Here is a 17,214-nt window from a genome sequence, read left to right on the forward strand (position 1 = left end):
ACCACGTGTGAAGAAGACACTACACCAGTTGGACAGAGTCATTGGCCATTAAACAGGCTGAGGCCTGTGACCCACACAGATTGTCAGACCCTAAACATGTGTGCAATGCAGTACTGAGCCACAGTTGACATGGGAAGGCAGATGAAATGCCATGCAATGTAGGTCATCCAGGACTTGTATTACAGTGATCATCCAGTCTTGGACACATAGGGGCATGCGTGGATTGCACATGGAGCATGAATGGGCACTCATGTCCCTGCGGAGCATCTGACCTCTGCAGAATCCAAGTGAGACACCCTGCATCAAGTACTAAGGATGTACCACACAGCATATGTCTGGCAGATTGGCCGCTGGATGTTAGCATGTACACAGGAGGCATGAACAGGGAAGTACCCAATGGCAATATTGTAGCAGACCAGTGCTAAGGTGGAATTGGGGTGCAGAGCGTGGGGTTGAGGGGCAAGGGAGCATGCATACATTGAGTGCCCGCTTGCAGGCAGAGGACACATGCACGTTAGTCATGCTATGCATAGTCCCTGGGCTGAGAGGAAGGTCACCCCACTGTCAGTCTGGAAAAACGGATACCTCTCATATGTGACCGCGAAACGTATTCTGATGGCCGTGGGCCAACCGTCTCATGCACGATATAACAGAATATAGGTTTCCAAGTTTGCCAATGAACGGACATTTTGATGTAACAAGAATCGCCATTTTTTTTTCTAACCATTGCTCATTGCTTTCTGTTCTTATTGCTTCGCAGTGCATTTTCTTCTTACACTGCTCGACTGTAAAACATTGTCTGCACGTGAAAGGACAAGGCCGCAGGGCCGCGAGGATAACAAAAGTGTGTTGAAACACATCGTAGGCAGTGCCAGGAAGAATGCCCGGCTCCCTCCCATATGTAGCCTTGAAGCAGAGCTGCAGGGCATTTAATCATTTCACAGCTGCCAGCCAGTCTCGTTATATGGTAGAATTTGTTAGAATAAAGCAGCTAAAGGCTTGAATTATGCGCTTCTTACGGCCCCCGTTGCTGAGCCCCATTAGAGCGTGTCGGCTCCCAGGACACGAATAGCACCTCATAGATAGAAAGGTCTGGAATGCAACTCTTCCCCCGTATATAGCTCGCTTCCAAGAACAGAAGCGCTGTGTTCTGTTCAAGAACTGAAAGATGCCTCCGCGCTCACAAATTGCAAATTGGTACTAGAATATATATTTCAAGGTGTCAAAGTTGTCGAAAGTGTCCATCATCACACCAAGTTCAAAGAAACCCAATAAAGGGGGGGTGTTAAACATGTCATAGCTGATTGTTTGATATGCATTTTGTATATATGTAACGGATGTACGTAATTTGCACTCTTGCGTCCCTCTAGGTCTAGAGATACACGTCGTGGGGCTTAATACCGAGTTGGCCAACTGAGACTTTTGCTTTGCAATAAACCCTAGCTTTGGGAATACAACCTTGTGTCTGGCGTATCTATCGTGTGTGGTGACTCGCCTTGTTTCCATAGACGTAAGGGACCCCTAGGGGCCCCTTTCACCACGCTACATGCAGAAGTGCCAGTGAGCTGGAACATGGACCGGAGTGGCATACTGGTAACCAGCATGTGAGTAGGGTGCTATAGTGGTGATGCGGACAGTCCCCGTCTGCTCCACATGTCCACCGTCCAGCAGAGTAGACATGCATCAGGGAAGCATTGCATTACTTGCACATCAGAACCATGTACACGTGACATGTAGTGGCAGTCATGCACAACACATCACACAAGTAAAACACACACGTCCTCGACAAACACGCATCAACACTCACTGGACTGGGCATCAAAGTCCGGCATCTCTTCCACTCCTTCGACCAATTCAGATGGTATGAGCTCCGCAACGAGTGACTCATGCGGAGTGAGGTCTTCCTCCTCTGGTGCAGACCCACTGCCAGTCACCAGAGTCAAGTTGTAATTTGAGGCACGCTTAGCCTTGGCGCTGCGTTTGATGTCATTCCAATGCTTTTTGCACTCTTGCGCCGTGCGCACCTCATGGCCGAATGCACTCATGTGTTTCGCAACTTGATTCCAGTGGGTATCACGGTGGGCAGCCGCAGTCTGACAATTAGCATCCACTAGCATGTCACGGCTGTGGTCCCACACGTAGTCCACGAGGAAGTCCAGTTTCTGTTTGCAGAAAGGCTTCTTCCTTGACGTGCAGGAGGTCGTGGCTGTGTGTGGGGTCCCAGCCTGTGCTGCAGGTGCAACCTTCCTCCTCTTGGATTATGGCGCAGACCCTGGCTGGCTAATGCCACCCTGATCAGTATGGCCAGTGGGTTCGGTGGACTGAGCCAAGGGAGTGGCAGTTGGAGGGACGACCAAAGGCCTGACTTGTGTCAGTGGCAGCTGGATGCCCTCTAATGGACCCTGCGCAGCAACATCCGCTGTGGCAGGGTCATTGACCGCAACTGTCCTGGTTGACAGACTCACAACCGGGGTGTTGTTGGGTGCATCTGCCCCTGCACTTGCCAACACCCGGCTGTTCGGGGCAGCAGATGACATAACTGCCCCAGGGACACGTGTCTTGGTCAGGGCAGCCCTGCGTGCCCCTATGGTTTCCCTCCTGGCCTGTTGGAAATCTTCCAAGGGCTCTTCAAGTGCCAACGCAGCCTGCGCTGGCAGACCCTGAGCCTGGTTGGTGGTGTCCACAGCTGCACCTGCAGCTACCACTACCCTTGGGCCCGTGGCAGTCGATGAAACGGACTGCCGGGTCACACGGGCGCCAGTGCCAGATGCAGAAGCTGCATCTCCCGGAACCACAGGGGGTGGTGGCATGACTGCACTGACACATGTCACAACATCGTGCTCAAGTGGGGCACCCCTGCCTCTTCCCCCTCTGCGGCCACCCTGGACACCCTGAAGTCCCCATACTCCCTGGTCACTCCAGCCACATCCCTGACCACGCACGCCATGAGGAGGACGCCCAGCTGAGGCGCCCCTCACCTTTGGTGGCCTCCCAACCATGGCACAGATGTAGTAGTGCCGGCACAGATGGAGTAGTGCCAATGGGAGGTGTACACCACAATTGACCTGGGCAATTGGGGTGAAGGGGGTGGGATGCAAGATGTTAAAACCCCCCTGCACCTGCAAGGCTGTATGTGAGCCCGGTGATGTAGTGACGGGTCACGCAACGCTCAGGCACCCCAAAATTGCAGTAAAACCGTGCATGCAACCCTGCAGCCTACGTGCGTGGAATCACCCTCCCGCAGTACGCGGTGGCACCCAGTAACACAAAAAACACGTACGCGTGGGACACGCAGGCTACTATGACCTCGTAAACGGGTGCGATACGCAGGGGCACCCGCAGTGGGAAAAATAGCGTGCACGACTCACCGTCTGACTAGCGCGATGTAGAAAAACACTCATAGCCAATACCCCCGACAAAAGAAGAGATACATCCTTGATAGCTGTGAAGTTGTGATGGCGCGCGAAACAACACGAATCAGCAACACACGTCATTCTCCATGAAAGGCACGTACAGCGAACTGCTGGCCCTGCTCACCTTTATCCCGTGCTGAGGGAAACGCCCGCGCGCGTCACGTCACTTACGCGCATAGGCCCTTTCCTCGGATTACACGCATTCACACGCAGACGTGCAGTTTTTTCATGCACGCTGAACCACTATGCCCACGTCAGGAGGAAAACGCCCGCGCGCGTAACGGGCCTTTCCTCGAATTACACGCTGACGTGCAATTTTTTCATGTGCCAGATCACTCCGTATCAAGCTGGTCACGCGAAAACACACAGAAGACCACGCTCCTGCCCAGAAGGCTGAATTACTGCCCCCCAGAGCCCTGAGCACGCTCCCACCTGACATCTGCTGCTGCCTGACTGCCTGCTGCCCACATGCCCTGCTATTTGCTGCCTGCACGTCAGCCAGGGGTGCAGTTGCTGTGACCACCCCTGCTGGAACCGAAGACTCCCGACTGGGATACCATCGCTCCACAGCCCAGCCCCAGGACCCAGTTTCCCACCCACTCCTGCCTCTGGGGTTGCCATGTCGGGCACAACACCATCTGGCACCAATGGCAACCCCCAGACAGAGAGGCAGAGGGCCACCAGCTTCAGTGCCAGGGAAGTTGGTGTCCTGGTGGAGCAAGCCTGGGGCAGTATGATGCCCTCTTTGGAAGTTTGTGCGCCGACTATGAAGGACGGAACAGGATCTGGATGGACATCGTGACTGCCATCTACGCGGAGGGGGTGGCAGTCCGCGACACAACATGTCAAGAAGCGCTGGGAGGACTTCAGGTCCAGGACCCTCAACAAGGCCTGGCGCCTCTCGAAGTCAGTGGATGCCAAGGGCGCCAGAGCCCCCTGTCTGACCACCAAATGAGGGTCCTTGAACGCATTTGCCCAGCGCTCCACGTACAGGTTCTTGAGAGGCAGACCTGTCTGGAGTCGAGCGGTAAGTGTACATGCATAGTGATTGGACACTGTGCATGTCGTGGTGTGCCAGTAGTGTGCAGGTTGCACATGTGTTTTTGTAGGGCCATGTAGGGATGTGTATGAACATGGGCATGAGGCTGCCACATGTGAGTCCTCTCAGGTGTGAGACACATCGATGGGGTATGTGTTGGTAAGCATGCTGGGCAAATGCAGGTGTGGGAGCACACATGTTTGAATTTCTGTGTATGTACGTTGGCATGGTTGTGGTGTCACACATGGATGGTGGTTCCTGCTGCATGTATCTGCACTGTGTACATGTGCATGTGTATGTATTTGACAAGTGTGCAACTGTGATGCAACTTGGATGCATGTGACACTGACATGTAGAAGGCTGAATGCCAGATGTAATATATAAGGGACGCCTGCTTTTAAGTCTGTGGTCTATCAGGCAAAACGATAAAGCTAATGAAAATTAGACCATCCAGACCAGAGATGACTTTTTCAATTTGTAATCATGAACTATTTATTTTTGTAACAACCTATATGTCAAATTACACAGTAACAAAATATATTTATATAAAATAAGGCTCTTTGAACTTAGAAAACAAACACATCCCTCCAAACAAACTGCATTCACAACTTCTTCATGCATTCATCACATTCACAAACAATAGAAAAAATGATATTTTGTTCATATCACAATAAAAATGGCAATTAAAGCATTTCTCGGTTTCACACTCGATTAATTTACAATGTGTCCATCTGTCAACATTCAGAGGATAGAAAAACTGTTTGTCGACATGTTTCGGTTGAGTTCTTGAAGTGGGCAATAACTTCCCTTTGTGTATTATGTTCAACCTTCTTCAGGACAAGAGACGGTCGCCAATTCCGCGTGGTCTCATAGACGAGTTGGGGTGTGTGTAAGGCAAAGAGGCCTAGGTCTAAAGAATAGAAAATAAGAAAGAATGTCATCTCTGTATTCATAAAAACCCATTTCTTGAGTAACAGCTAACTACTAAGGCTCTGTGTGGACCGGCTCACCTCCTCTGATTTTTTCAGTGGCTGGCGTGTCGGTTCGATGGAATAAATCCCGGCGTGAGAGATCTCTTTTAATGAGTTCCACGTCGTGCGTCCTACAGAATGAAGGGCATATACTCTCGTAAGTTTTATGAGAGGGGTATAGCATGCTGTCAAATGGAACATTAATGAATCGGTACTCACTCAGTTCGCAAATTAGTCAAATAGTCCGAGCTGTGAGTTCGGTAAGACTGCAGGGGAGGAAACAAAATGTAAGAGCTTGCGGATAGTGCACCCTTGTGTCGCATGACTATTATCACAATATAAAACTTGCTTTAAGAATTCTATTGGGTGTCTGCTCTACGGAATAGAAACATTGTGAGGACCCACACTCGGGAGCCCTGAGCCTGCATATCTAAACATCCCTGCGGAGAACTCTCAACCACTCGTGGAAAATGAAACAAAATGGAGCTTACTTCTTAGGTTCTCTGGAGTGAATCCCTTGGGAGAGTGTGCACATTGCTGGTCAATCGCAAGTCACAGAGTCACGAAACTGAAACAACAATACATGGTCTCAGAATATAGACGGAGGAGCACGGACTGGCATAGGCTATGTCTACTGCTATCTACTTACTCGGTGTGACCTCAGCTCTATCCGTCAGTGTATGCATCTGTTAACGCTCCTTCGCAACTGATCGCGGCGATCCGGCGTACGTTCCAAATAGCGCCAATGGCATAGGCTATGTCTACTGCTATCTACTTACTCGGTGTGACCTCAGCTCTATCCGTCAGTGTATGCATCTGTTAACGCTCCTTCGCAACTGATCGCGGCGATCCGGCGTACGTTCCAAATAGCGCCAATGGACGCGCAGTCGCTTTGAATTCTGGATGCTATGCGGCTGCTCAGCATTCTGGACATAGTAGTTCCCGAACACCGGCGGAACCGAAAACTATCTCCACATGAATACAGCGTCTAGTTACCTTACAATTGTTGGTGTGCCTATACTGATTATGTAAAGGGTAAAAGCTAACAGATATGTCAACGGCCGCATGTGTTGTTATTTCACTTAAATCATGGAACCTCTATTCCCATGTCGCAGGATTATGAAGAAAAGTGGTACTCGTCTTGGACTATCATAGTATCAAGTACTATTCAGGGCATTCCATTCCACCGAAATGTTTAACCCATGGCGGACCGTATCTAGAGAATAGATCCATTTCTGTTCCAGGCGGTGTAAGGCACTAGCCATATCCCCACCTCTTAATTTAGGGCATATGGTTTGTAATACAAACCACTTGATGTCTGTATCTTTGTGATGAAGTCTGTCAAAATGATCCACCAGAGGTTTGTCAGCTGTATGGTTCCTAATACACGAACGGTGTTCCCCAATACGTATTTTGACCTCTCGTGTGGTTTTTCCCACGTATAATAGATTGCACGGACATGAGATGATATAGATTGCATTTTTTGTGTGGCAGTTGGTATGATTCTTCATCGTCCATGTATTAGTCCCGTATTTGAAAGTATGTTTGGTCTCGGTAAGGGGACATACGCTGCAGTTCCCGCATTTGTAGTGTCCAATAATGGGAAAATCTAGAAACTGAGATCAAGACATTCAAACAACTAAATCTAGATCGTAAAGTATTTAAATTGCAAAAAGATATTGCTGGCTACAAGGAAGACAAAACCTATCCGTATCTTAAAGAAGGATTCTTTACTAATCCACCTCAGAACCCGAATCAGAACCCGAGACGCAATAGGGAAGTGACTTTTTCCAATTCATCTGGTTCGTCTAGCGGATCGGCCCCCGATGCCCCGGATGGACCTGTCTTCGGCAGGTCCATCCGGGGCACCCCAAAGAGGACAGGGTTTCTTCCCACAACAACAAGGGGGTTTTTCCAGAAGGGGCCCACGAGGAAGACCACGACAACGACCCCAACAACAGGGGGTACGCACCCGGCAATGGTACTCGAATCAGTGAATCCTGACACCTTGCCGATCTTCAATCTCTCTTCATACATTTTGAGTGCCGCAGAAAAAAGCCTTCTAGCGAGAGGATTATCTTATGTCCCTGTGACCAAAGCTGATCCTTTCAGCATTGAATTAGAATTACAGAGATTTTTCCGCAATATTAGACTCAAACACTTTTTTGAAATATATTTACCCAGCCAAAATCAAACCAATATGGGGGATAAAGACCGAGATCCAGCAGATATTAACATCACTGGTCTGAAGACGAAGTCAAATTTTAATCCACCGGCACATACTTGTCCGCCGGAAATTATCACATTCGAGAACCGAGTGACGCAACAAGTGCTCTCGAGTCTGAAGAAGAAAAACTATCGTACAGATAATTTGACAAAAGACGAAAGAGTGAGTCTCAGAAATCTAAGCAGCCAAGAGAATATAACCATCAAATCGGCCGATAAAGGGGGAGGGATAGTCCTCATGGACAGCCTCAACTATGATAAAGAATGCCTGAGACTGCTCAATGATACGAGATCATATAAAAAATTGGACCAAGATCCTACGGCACGACTACAGGAAGAGATCAAAAGCCTCACAACACACGCCCTGACAGAAGAATGGATCTGCTCAGACGAGGCTAAATTTCTGAATAAGAAATTCCCTAAAAAAGCGGCATTCTACATACTACCGAAGGTGCACAAGAGCCTCGAGAATCCACCAGGGAGGCCAATCGTGTCAGCGATAGACTCTTTACTGGAACCACTGTCCATTTACAGCGAATTCTTCCTGAAACCTTTTGTCCTGGCAATGCCTTCATATATCAAGGACACCACGGACATGATCCGAATTCTTCAAGATGTCTCAATTGAAGCAGGAGATCTGCTGGTTACAATGGACGTGGAAGCATTATACACGTCTATTCCTCAAATGGCATGTCTAGAAGTATTAGCCGAAGTACTCGACACACGTAGTCAACCACATAAACCCCCAACAGGGTTCATACTAGAGTGTTCGAGACTAGCAATGACAGAGAACTTCTTTCTCTTTAAAAAACAGCTTTTCAAACAACAAAAAGGGGTAAGTATGGGTGCCACCTTTGCCCCGCATGTGGCCAATTTATACATGGCCAACTTCGAATCAAGGAACATCGACGACATACTACGAACACAACCACATGGACAGCTGAAGATGTGGCGTCGCTATATAGACGACGTATTCCTCATATGGCGAGGTGATAATACATCTCTACTCACCTTCCACAAGTGGCTCAATACGTGCGATTCCAATATAAAATTTACCATCGAATGGAATAATGATCAAGTCAGTTTCCTAGACCTACTGATTAGAAAACAAGGGAATGCGTTGGTCACTTCACTCTATAGGAAACCCACAGACAAGAACACCCTCTTACATTACTCGAGTTTTCATCCGGAGAGTTTGAAATTTAATCTGCCATATGGACAATTTTTAAGGATTCGACGCAATTGCACAGATAGGGCTGACTACAAAACACACGCTACACAACTCAAAGAAAGACTGGACACACGGGGTTACCCGAAACAACTGGTAAAAAGGAACATGAAGAGAGCAGCCAATACCAACAGGGCTCTCATTTTACAGAGTCAAGAAAAAAAGATCCACGAGAGATTGGTCTGTGTCACAACGTATAACCCTATTAGCAATGCCATTAAGAAGATCATTAATAAGAACTGGGATTTAATCAAGAACCCGGGTACATTATCTAAGAAACCCATGTTTGCATTCAAACGAAATTGCAACTTGCGACAAAATCTGGTGCACACGTATTATGAGAAACCCAAAGAACACTCAATTCTGAATCAATGGGGACTTCCCCCCATTATTGGACACTACAAATGCGGGAACTGCAGCGTATGTCCCCTTACCGAGACCAAACATACTTTCAAATACGGGACTAATACATGGACGATGAAGAATCATACCAACTGCCACACAAAAAATGCAATCTATATCATCTCATGTCCGTGCAATCTATTATACGTGGGAAAAACCACACGAGAGGTCAAAATACGTATTGGGGAACACCGTTCGTGTATTAGGAACCATACAGCTGACAAACCTCTGGTGGATCATTTTGACAGACTTCATCACAAAGATACAGACATCAAGTGGTTTGTATTACAAACCATATGCCCTAAATTAAGAGGTGGGGATATGGCTAGTGCCTTACACCGCCTGGAACAGAAATGGATCTATTCTCTAGATACGGTCCGCCATGGGTTAAACATTTCGGTGGAATGGAATGCCCTGAATAGTACTTGATACTATGATGGTCCAAGACGAGTACCACTTTTCTTCATAATCCTGCGACATGGGAATAGAGGTTCCATGATTTAAGTGAAATAACAACACATGCGGCCGTTGACATATCCGTTAGCTTTTACCCTTTACATAATCAGTATAGGCACACCAACAACTGTAAGGTAACTAGACGCTGTATTCATGTGGAGATAGTTTTCGGTTCCGCCGGTGTTTGGGAACTACTATGTCCAGAATGCCAAGCAGCCGCATAGCATCCAGAATTCAAAGCGACTGCGCGTCCATTGGCGCTATTTGGAACGTACGCCGGATCGCCGCGATCAGTTGCGAAGGAGCGTTAACAGATGCATACACTGACGGATAGAGCTGAGGTCACACCGAGTAAGTAGATAGCAGTAGACATAGCCTATGCCAGTCCGTGCTCCTCCGTCTATATTCTGAGACCATGTATTGTTGTTTCAGTTTCGTGACTCCGTGACTTGCGATTGACCAGCAATGTGCACACTCTCCCAAGGGATTCACTCCAGAGAACCTAAGAAGTAAGCTCCATTTTGTTTCATTTTCCACGAGTGGTTGAGAGTTCTCCGCAGGGATGTTTAGATATGCAGGCTCAGGGCTCCCGAGTGTGGGTCCTCACAATGTTTCTATTCCGTAGAGCAGACACCCAATAGAATTCTTAAAGCAAGTTTTATATTGTGATAATAGTCATGCGACACAAGGGTGCACTATCCGCAAGCTCTTACATTTTGTTTCCTCCCCTGCAGTCTTACCGAACTCACAGCTCGGACTATTTGACTAATTTGCGAACTGAGTGAGTACCGATTCATTAATGTTCCGTTTGACAGCATGCTATACCCCTCTCATAAAACTTACGAGAATATATGCCCTTCATTCTGTAGGACGCACGACGTGGAACTCATTAAAAGAGATCTCTCACGCCGGGATTTATTCCATCGAACCGACACGCCAGCCACTGAAAAAATCAGAGGAGGTGAGCCGGTCCACACACAGCCTTAGTAGTTAGCTGTTACTCAAGAAATGGGTTTTTATGAATACAGAGATGACATTCTTTCTTATTTTCTATTCTTTAGACGTAGGCCTCTTTGCCTTACACACACCCCCACTCGTCTATGAGACCACGCGGAATTGGCGACCGTCTCTTGTCCTGAAGAAGGTTGAACATAATACACAAAGGGAAGTTATTGCCCACTTCAAGAACTCAACCGAAACATGTCGACAAACAGTTTTTCTATCCTCTAAATGTTGACAGATGGACACATTGTAAATTAATCGAGTGTGAAACCGAGAAATGCTTTAATTGCCATTTTTATTGTGATATGAACAAAATATCATTTTTTCTATTGTTTGTGAATGTGATGAATGCATGAAGAAGTTGTGAATGAAGTTTGTTTGGAGGGATGTGTTTGTTTTCTAAGTTCAAAGAGCCTTATTTTATATAAATATATTTTGTTACTGTGTAATTTGACATATAGGTTGTTACAAAAATAAATAGTTCATGATTACAAATTGAAAAAGTCATCTCTGGTCTGGATGGTCTAATTTTCATTAGCTGAATGCCAGATGTGACATGGATGGCGACATCATCACTGTGACAGTTGGTGGACATGTACACATGCATGTAAGTGTGGTGGCGTGTGTGCATGTGTTGTGCACTCCCCATGTTTCATGTGACGTCAGGCTCACCTTCAGATGCTCATGCTGTTGTATGTGTATGGATGGTGCTGGCTGGTGCAATATTGCTGTGGAATTGCTCATGTGTGAGAGTACAAATGACATGTGTGTTGGGGAGTGTGATGCCATGTCTGAAGTATGACACTGCCACTCATGTACAACTGTCATGTGTGTATCAGTCAATTGTACAGTGCTCTGATGCCTGTGTTTTATCTCTCCCTGTCTGCAGGGTCAACTGATGAAGAGGGCCGAGAGGGTGCTGTGGAGCACAGCGGCAGGGATCGCACCACCAGCCGGAGACGCAAGGCCCGGCTCCCCTCCCAGATTGTCATCTCGTTGGGGAGTGAGGAGTCTGGTGCCGTGTCCCAGGCCGCAGCTGCCGAGGGTAGGTCCAAGATGCGTAGGTCGGAGGTGGACACCTCGGCAGCAGAAGGGGCAGCTGAGACCCCACAGGGTCAGACAGAGGAAGATGGCACGGAGTCATCCAGGTTGGTGGGGGGTTTGGTGGAGGAGGGGGCCGCGGAAGGGACACACACGGGGACTGGAGGAGGGGATTCCACTGGTGCTGGTGGTGCAGTGCAGGGGCAGGGACAGGAGGCAGCACAGGCAGCCGCGGAGGTGCCTGTGTGTAATCCTGTCCCTGATCCTGTCACTGCATCATCTGGCACCAGCAGGGATGCCTACGTCCAGACCCGTTTTCAGGGAGGGGATGAGCGCACAACAACTAGCCTTCCTCTCCCTGCAGACATGGCTATCCGGGACCGTGTTGAGCCTGTCCTGGCTGGGATAGCGTTGCGTCAACGGGGCATGCGAGGTGACCTGCAGTCTTTTCGTGGAGAGACTGCACGTCATCTTGCATGCCTCTTTGACCATGTTGACCTACTGGGACGGGTCACCGGTGCTGGATTCCTCCATCTGCTGGACCTTCTTGCGACCCCCTCCTCACCTGAACCCCCTACGCGCCAGTCGTCCTCGATGCCATCTTCCCACTGATGTACCACCTGGGTACCCTGTGGAGCTGCCTCTGACCCAGCGGCCAGGCTGGTGGAGGACACATTCCCTGCCACAGACAGGAGTCGGATGTCCAGCAGGGGTGGCCACCATGACAACTGCACCCCAGCTGGAGGAGGACGTGCAGGAAGCATGAGCCAGGGTGCAGGCACAGGCACAGCAGCAGCAACATGGTGGGAGCAATGATGGCTCGAGGCCTTCAACATCGGTGGGGCAGGCATTGGCCATAGGGCAGAAGGACCCAGGATTTCAAGTGTCTTCCGTGTGGCAGCGGTTGAGCCACGCCATAGATGCGGAGCGGCAGCGGGCGGAAGAGGCACGGCTCACAATGGTCATGGCGGAGAACTCCATGCGGATGGCCCTGAGGCGGGCCGAGTGCCTTGAGGAAATTCGCAGGGAGTTGGAGGTGAACATGTCGTCGTCCCTGCGAACCCTCGGGGCCATGGAAGAGGACAGCCTCCAGGTCATCGAGCAGGAGTTTGATGATGCCCTGGCCCGGGACATCCAAAAGTGAGCCGTTGGACTAGCCCGCTGCCATTGTAAATAGTTTTTAGAGTTAGGTTTCCTTTTCCATTTCCTTTGATTTGTGGTGAATGGACTATGCCACACACATTTGTATATAGTTTTTTTATTAGGTAGTTTCTTAGGTAGGTTTCATTTCTTTCGTTGGGCTCATGGACCCTTGACAATGGATTGTACATTGTTGGACAATGGATTTATTTGAACTTTCTCTTTTGATTTAACCATGGATCAATGGATTTTTCTTTTTACGTTTCCTTTGGATTTGTGTTGGTAGAAGGAGTTTTTTTGACTATTTTTCTTTAGGATTACTTTGGATTGGTTATACTTTTCATTTACTCATCTTTTGCACAAGGTTTTCATTTCATGTTTGCTATTTTGTTATGCTTTCATGTCATTGATTTATTTTTGTACATAATACATTTTCATATTTTAGTTCCATGTGTGGGATTCGCTCATTGGGTTGATGCATGTGAAAATGTGGGTTTACACAATCAATGACAACCAGTGTGTGTTTGTGACAGACATGTGTTGATGTACATAGTTGACTTTTGGTTTGTGTCTTGATATAGGCATGTCAGTGTGGAGTGGATTGGGAAATCATTGCGTCTCAAGAATGGGGTGGCGTGCTGTGGTATTTTGGTGTAGAAGTGGGCCATGATTGTGCATCTTTACTTCATGTAGGGGGGGACACGAGTGGGGGCCTGCTGGCAGGTGCCCCTCACTGCTGGGGGGTGGGGGTGCTGGGGGACATGAGTGGGGGCCTGCTGAAAGGTGCAACCTCACTGCTGGGGGTGGGGGTGCTGGGGGACATGAGTGGGGGCCTGCTGGTAGGTGCCTCTCACTGCTGGGAGGATGGGGTGCTGGGGGACATGAGTGGGGGCCTGCTGGAAGGTGCCCCTCAATGGTGGGGGGGTGGCGGTGCTGGGGGACATGAGTGGGGGCCTGCTGGCAGGTGCCTCTCACTGCTGGGGGGTGGGGGTGCTGGGGGACATGAGTGGGGGCCTGCTGGAAGGTGCCCCTCATTGCTGGGGGGTGGGGGAGCTGGGGGACATGAGTGGGGGCCTGCTGGCAGGTGCCCCTCACTGCTGGGGGGTGGGGTGCTGGGGGACATGAGTGGGGGCCTTCTGGCAGGTGCCTGTCAATGGTGGGGGGTGGGAGTGCTGGGGGACATGAGTGGGGGCCTGCTGGCAGGTGCCCCTCACTGCTTGGGGGTGGGAGTGCTGGGGGACATGAGTGGGACATGAGTGGGGGCCTGCTGGCAGGTGCCCCTGACTGCTGGGCGTGGGGGTGCTGGGGGACATGAGTGGGGGCCTGCTGGCAGGTGTCCGTCAATGGTGGGGGCTGTGGGTGCTGGGGGCATGAGTGGGGGCCTGCTGGCAGGTGCCCCTCACTGCTGGGGGGTGGGGGTGCTGGGGGACATGAGTGGGGGCCTGCTGGAAGGTGCCCCTCATTGCTGGGGGGTGGGGGAGCTGGGGGACATGAGTGGGGGCCTGCTGGCAGGTGCCCCTCACTGCTGGGGGATGGGGGTGCTGGGGGACATGAGTGGGGGCCTGCTGGCAGGTGCCTGTCAATGGTGGGGGGTGGGAGTGCTGGGGGACATGAGTGGGGGCCTGCTGACAGGTGCCCCTCACTGCTGGGGGGTGGGGGTGCTGGGGGACATGAGTGGGGCATGAGTGGGGGCCTGCTGGCAGGTGCCCCTCACTTCTTGGGTGTGGGGGTGCTGGGGGACATGAGTGGGACATGGGTGGGGGCCTGCTGGCAGGTGCCCCTGACTGCTGGGCGTGGGTGTGCTGGGGGACATGAGTGGGGGCCTGCTGGCAGGTGTCCGTCAATGGTGGGGGGTGGGGGTGCTGGGGCTAATGAGTGGGGGCCTGCTGGCAGGTGCCCCTCACTGATGAGGGGTGGGGGTGCTGGGGGACATGAGTGGGGGCCTGCTGGCAGGTGCCCCTCACTGCTGGGGGGTGGGGGTGCTGGGGGACATGAGTGGGGGCCTGCTGGCATGTGCACCTCACTGCTGGGGGGTGGGGGTGCTGGGGACATGAGTGGGGGCCTGCTGGCAGGTGCCCCTCACTGCTGGGGGATGGGGGTGCTGGGGGACATGAGTAGGGGCCTGCTAGCAGGTGCCCCTCACTGCTGGGTGGTGGGGGTGCTGGGGGACATGAGTGGGTGCCTGCTGGCAGGTGCCCGTCAATGGTGGGTGGGTGGGGGTGCTGGGGGACATGAGTTGGTGATCACTAGTGCAAGGTGACATGTGGCTTGGCTGGGGGGCATGCCCAGGGGTGCAGGGTAGTCCCCTGTGGTGTGGGCTTCCTACAGGGGCCGTGGAGGGGGTAGAGGGCACACCTGGGAGGACCCACACTGCCAATTCACGTGTAGGACTTCCCACGCAGCCCCGAAATACACATACCCCGCTCTGACAGCAAAATCGCGCGTGAAACTTCCTGCGAAACCCAGTAAGATGCGTACCCCACTCACACAGGGACTATCGCGTGTGAAACTTCCCGCGAACCCCAGTTATACACGTACCCCACTCGCACAGGGCCTATCGTGTGTGAAACTTCCCGCGAACCCCAGTAATACATGTACCACACTCGCACAGGGCCTATCGTGTGTGAAACTTCCCGCGAACCCCAGTAATACACGTACCCCACTTGCACAGGGCCTACCGCGTGTGAAACATACCGCAAACCCCAGTAATACATGTACCCCACTCGCACAGGGCCTACCGCGTGTGAAACTCCATGCGAACCCCAGAATTACACGTTCCCCGCTCGCACAGGGCCTACCGCATGTGAAAGTCCCTGTGAACCCCAGAATTACATGTGCCCCGCTCGCACAGGGCCTACCGCATGTGAAAGTCCCTGCGAACTCCAGAATTACACGTGCCCCGCTCCCACAGGGCCTACCGTGTGTGAAAGTCCCCACGAACCCCAGAAATACATGTACCCCGCTCGCACATCTCCTACCGCGTGTGAAACTCCCCGCGAACCCCAGAAATGCACGTACCCCGCTCGCACAGGGTCTACCGCGTGTGAAACGTCCCACGAATGAGCAGGGTACGTGTTTTTCGAGGGGTGCGTGGGGAGTTTTACACGCGATTGGCCTAGCGCGAGTGGGGTACGTGTATTCCGAGGGGTGCGCAGCGAGTTTTACATGCGTTTTCGTGGTTGGGGGGCTGTATGCTCATCCATTGGCCTGTGCGCCATGTACTGGATTTGTGCGCTGTTCATGGCGTACGTGGCAGGGTTGGGGCGTAACTGGCGCTGCTGCAGGGTCGCTGCGCCACTCTGCGCCACGGCTGCTTAGGGATGTTAAAATCCATGAATACACTGTGCACCGATATGAGTTTTGGCACACGCGGCTGGCGCAGACTGCCACACGCACACACTGTGTGCCAGTCGCGTGCGCCACTTGTGCGCTGAATTCTATGAATTATCCACATAGTGTTCACGGAATAAGACAATAATTGGACTACTGCGCTGGAATGGTGAGGTTCACTATAAACTCACAAGAAGATCCACAAGAATTTCTAATGTACTTACTACAAGTACCTGAAAAAAAAAACATACCTATAAAGGAAATCTTCCAGATTTCATACATGTGGAAACATACATGCACTCATGTAACAATCTGACACAGAAACAAATCCCTAATGAGCAATTTGTGTATGTATCCATACCAAATTGTGAATCCATTCCATTTTAGCAACTTCTTCAAAATGCAAACCATGGCAGATTATGTACTATCTGCAATTCAGATAATCGCTCCACCTTACTAATACAAACACATAGTAACTACATAATACTAATGCTTCTACGTTACTATGCAGATGGTACCAAAAACAACTGCAAGCTCACTGGATTCACACACGGTCAAGTGTCACTTGGTAAGAAAACCTTCACAAAAATAGGTATAATCTACCATGCAGGAACCACAACCAATGCAGGTCACTACACTGCATATATTAAAAAGAAAAGTGGATGGTTTGAATGTAATGATAGTAGCATTACTCTAAAGCAGAGATTACCAGCAAATCTTACAAACACTTATTTAATCTTCTTAAAGCCAAAATTTAATAACTAATGTGTACTTCAACATTAACAAAAATTCAATTAAAAACTGTAAACAAGTTAGAATATGCCAACAGGTATCTAACTGCCCAAGATTGTACAACAACCACACAGATAAATCAATACCACTGATTTGCAACAAAAAATACACAGTTAGAATACGCCAACAGGTATCTAACTGTTTAAAAAAGCTGCAAGAAGCCAACATATAGAA

The sequence above is a fragment of the Ambystoma mexicanum genome, chromosome 4p, assembly GCF_040938575.1.
Source record: "Ambystoma mexicanum isolate Mex_15411 chromosome 4p, UKY_AmexF1_1, whole genome shotgun sequence".
NCBI classification, from domain to species: domain Eukaryota; kingdom Metazoa; phylum Chordata; class Amphibia; order Caudata; family Ambystomatidae; genus Ambystoma; species Ambystoma mexicanum.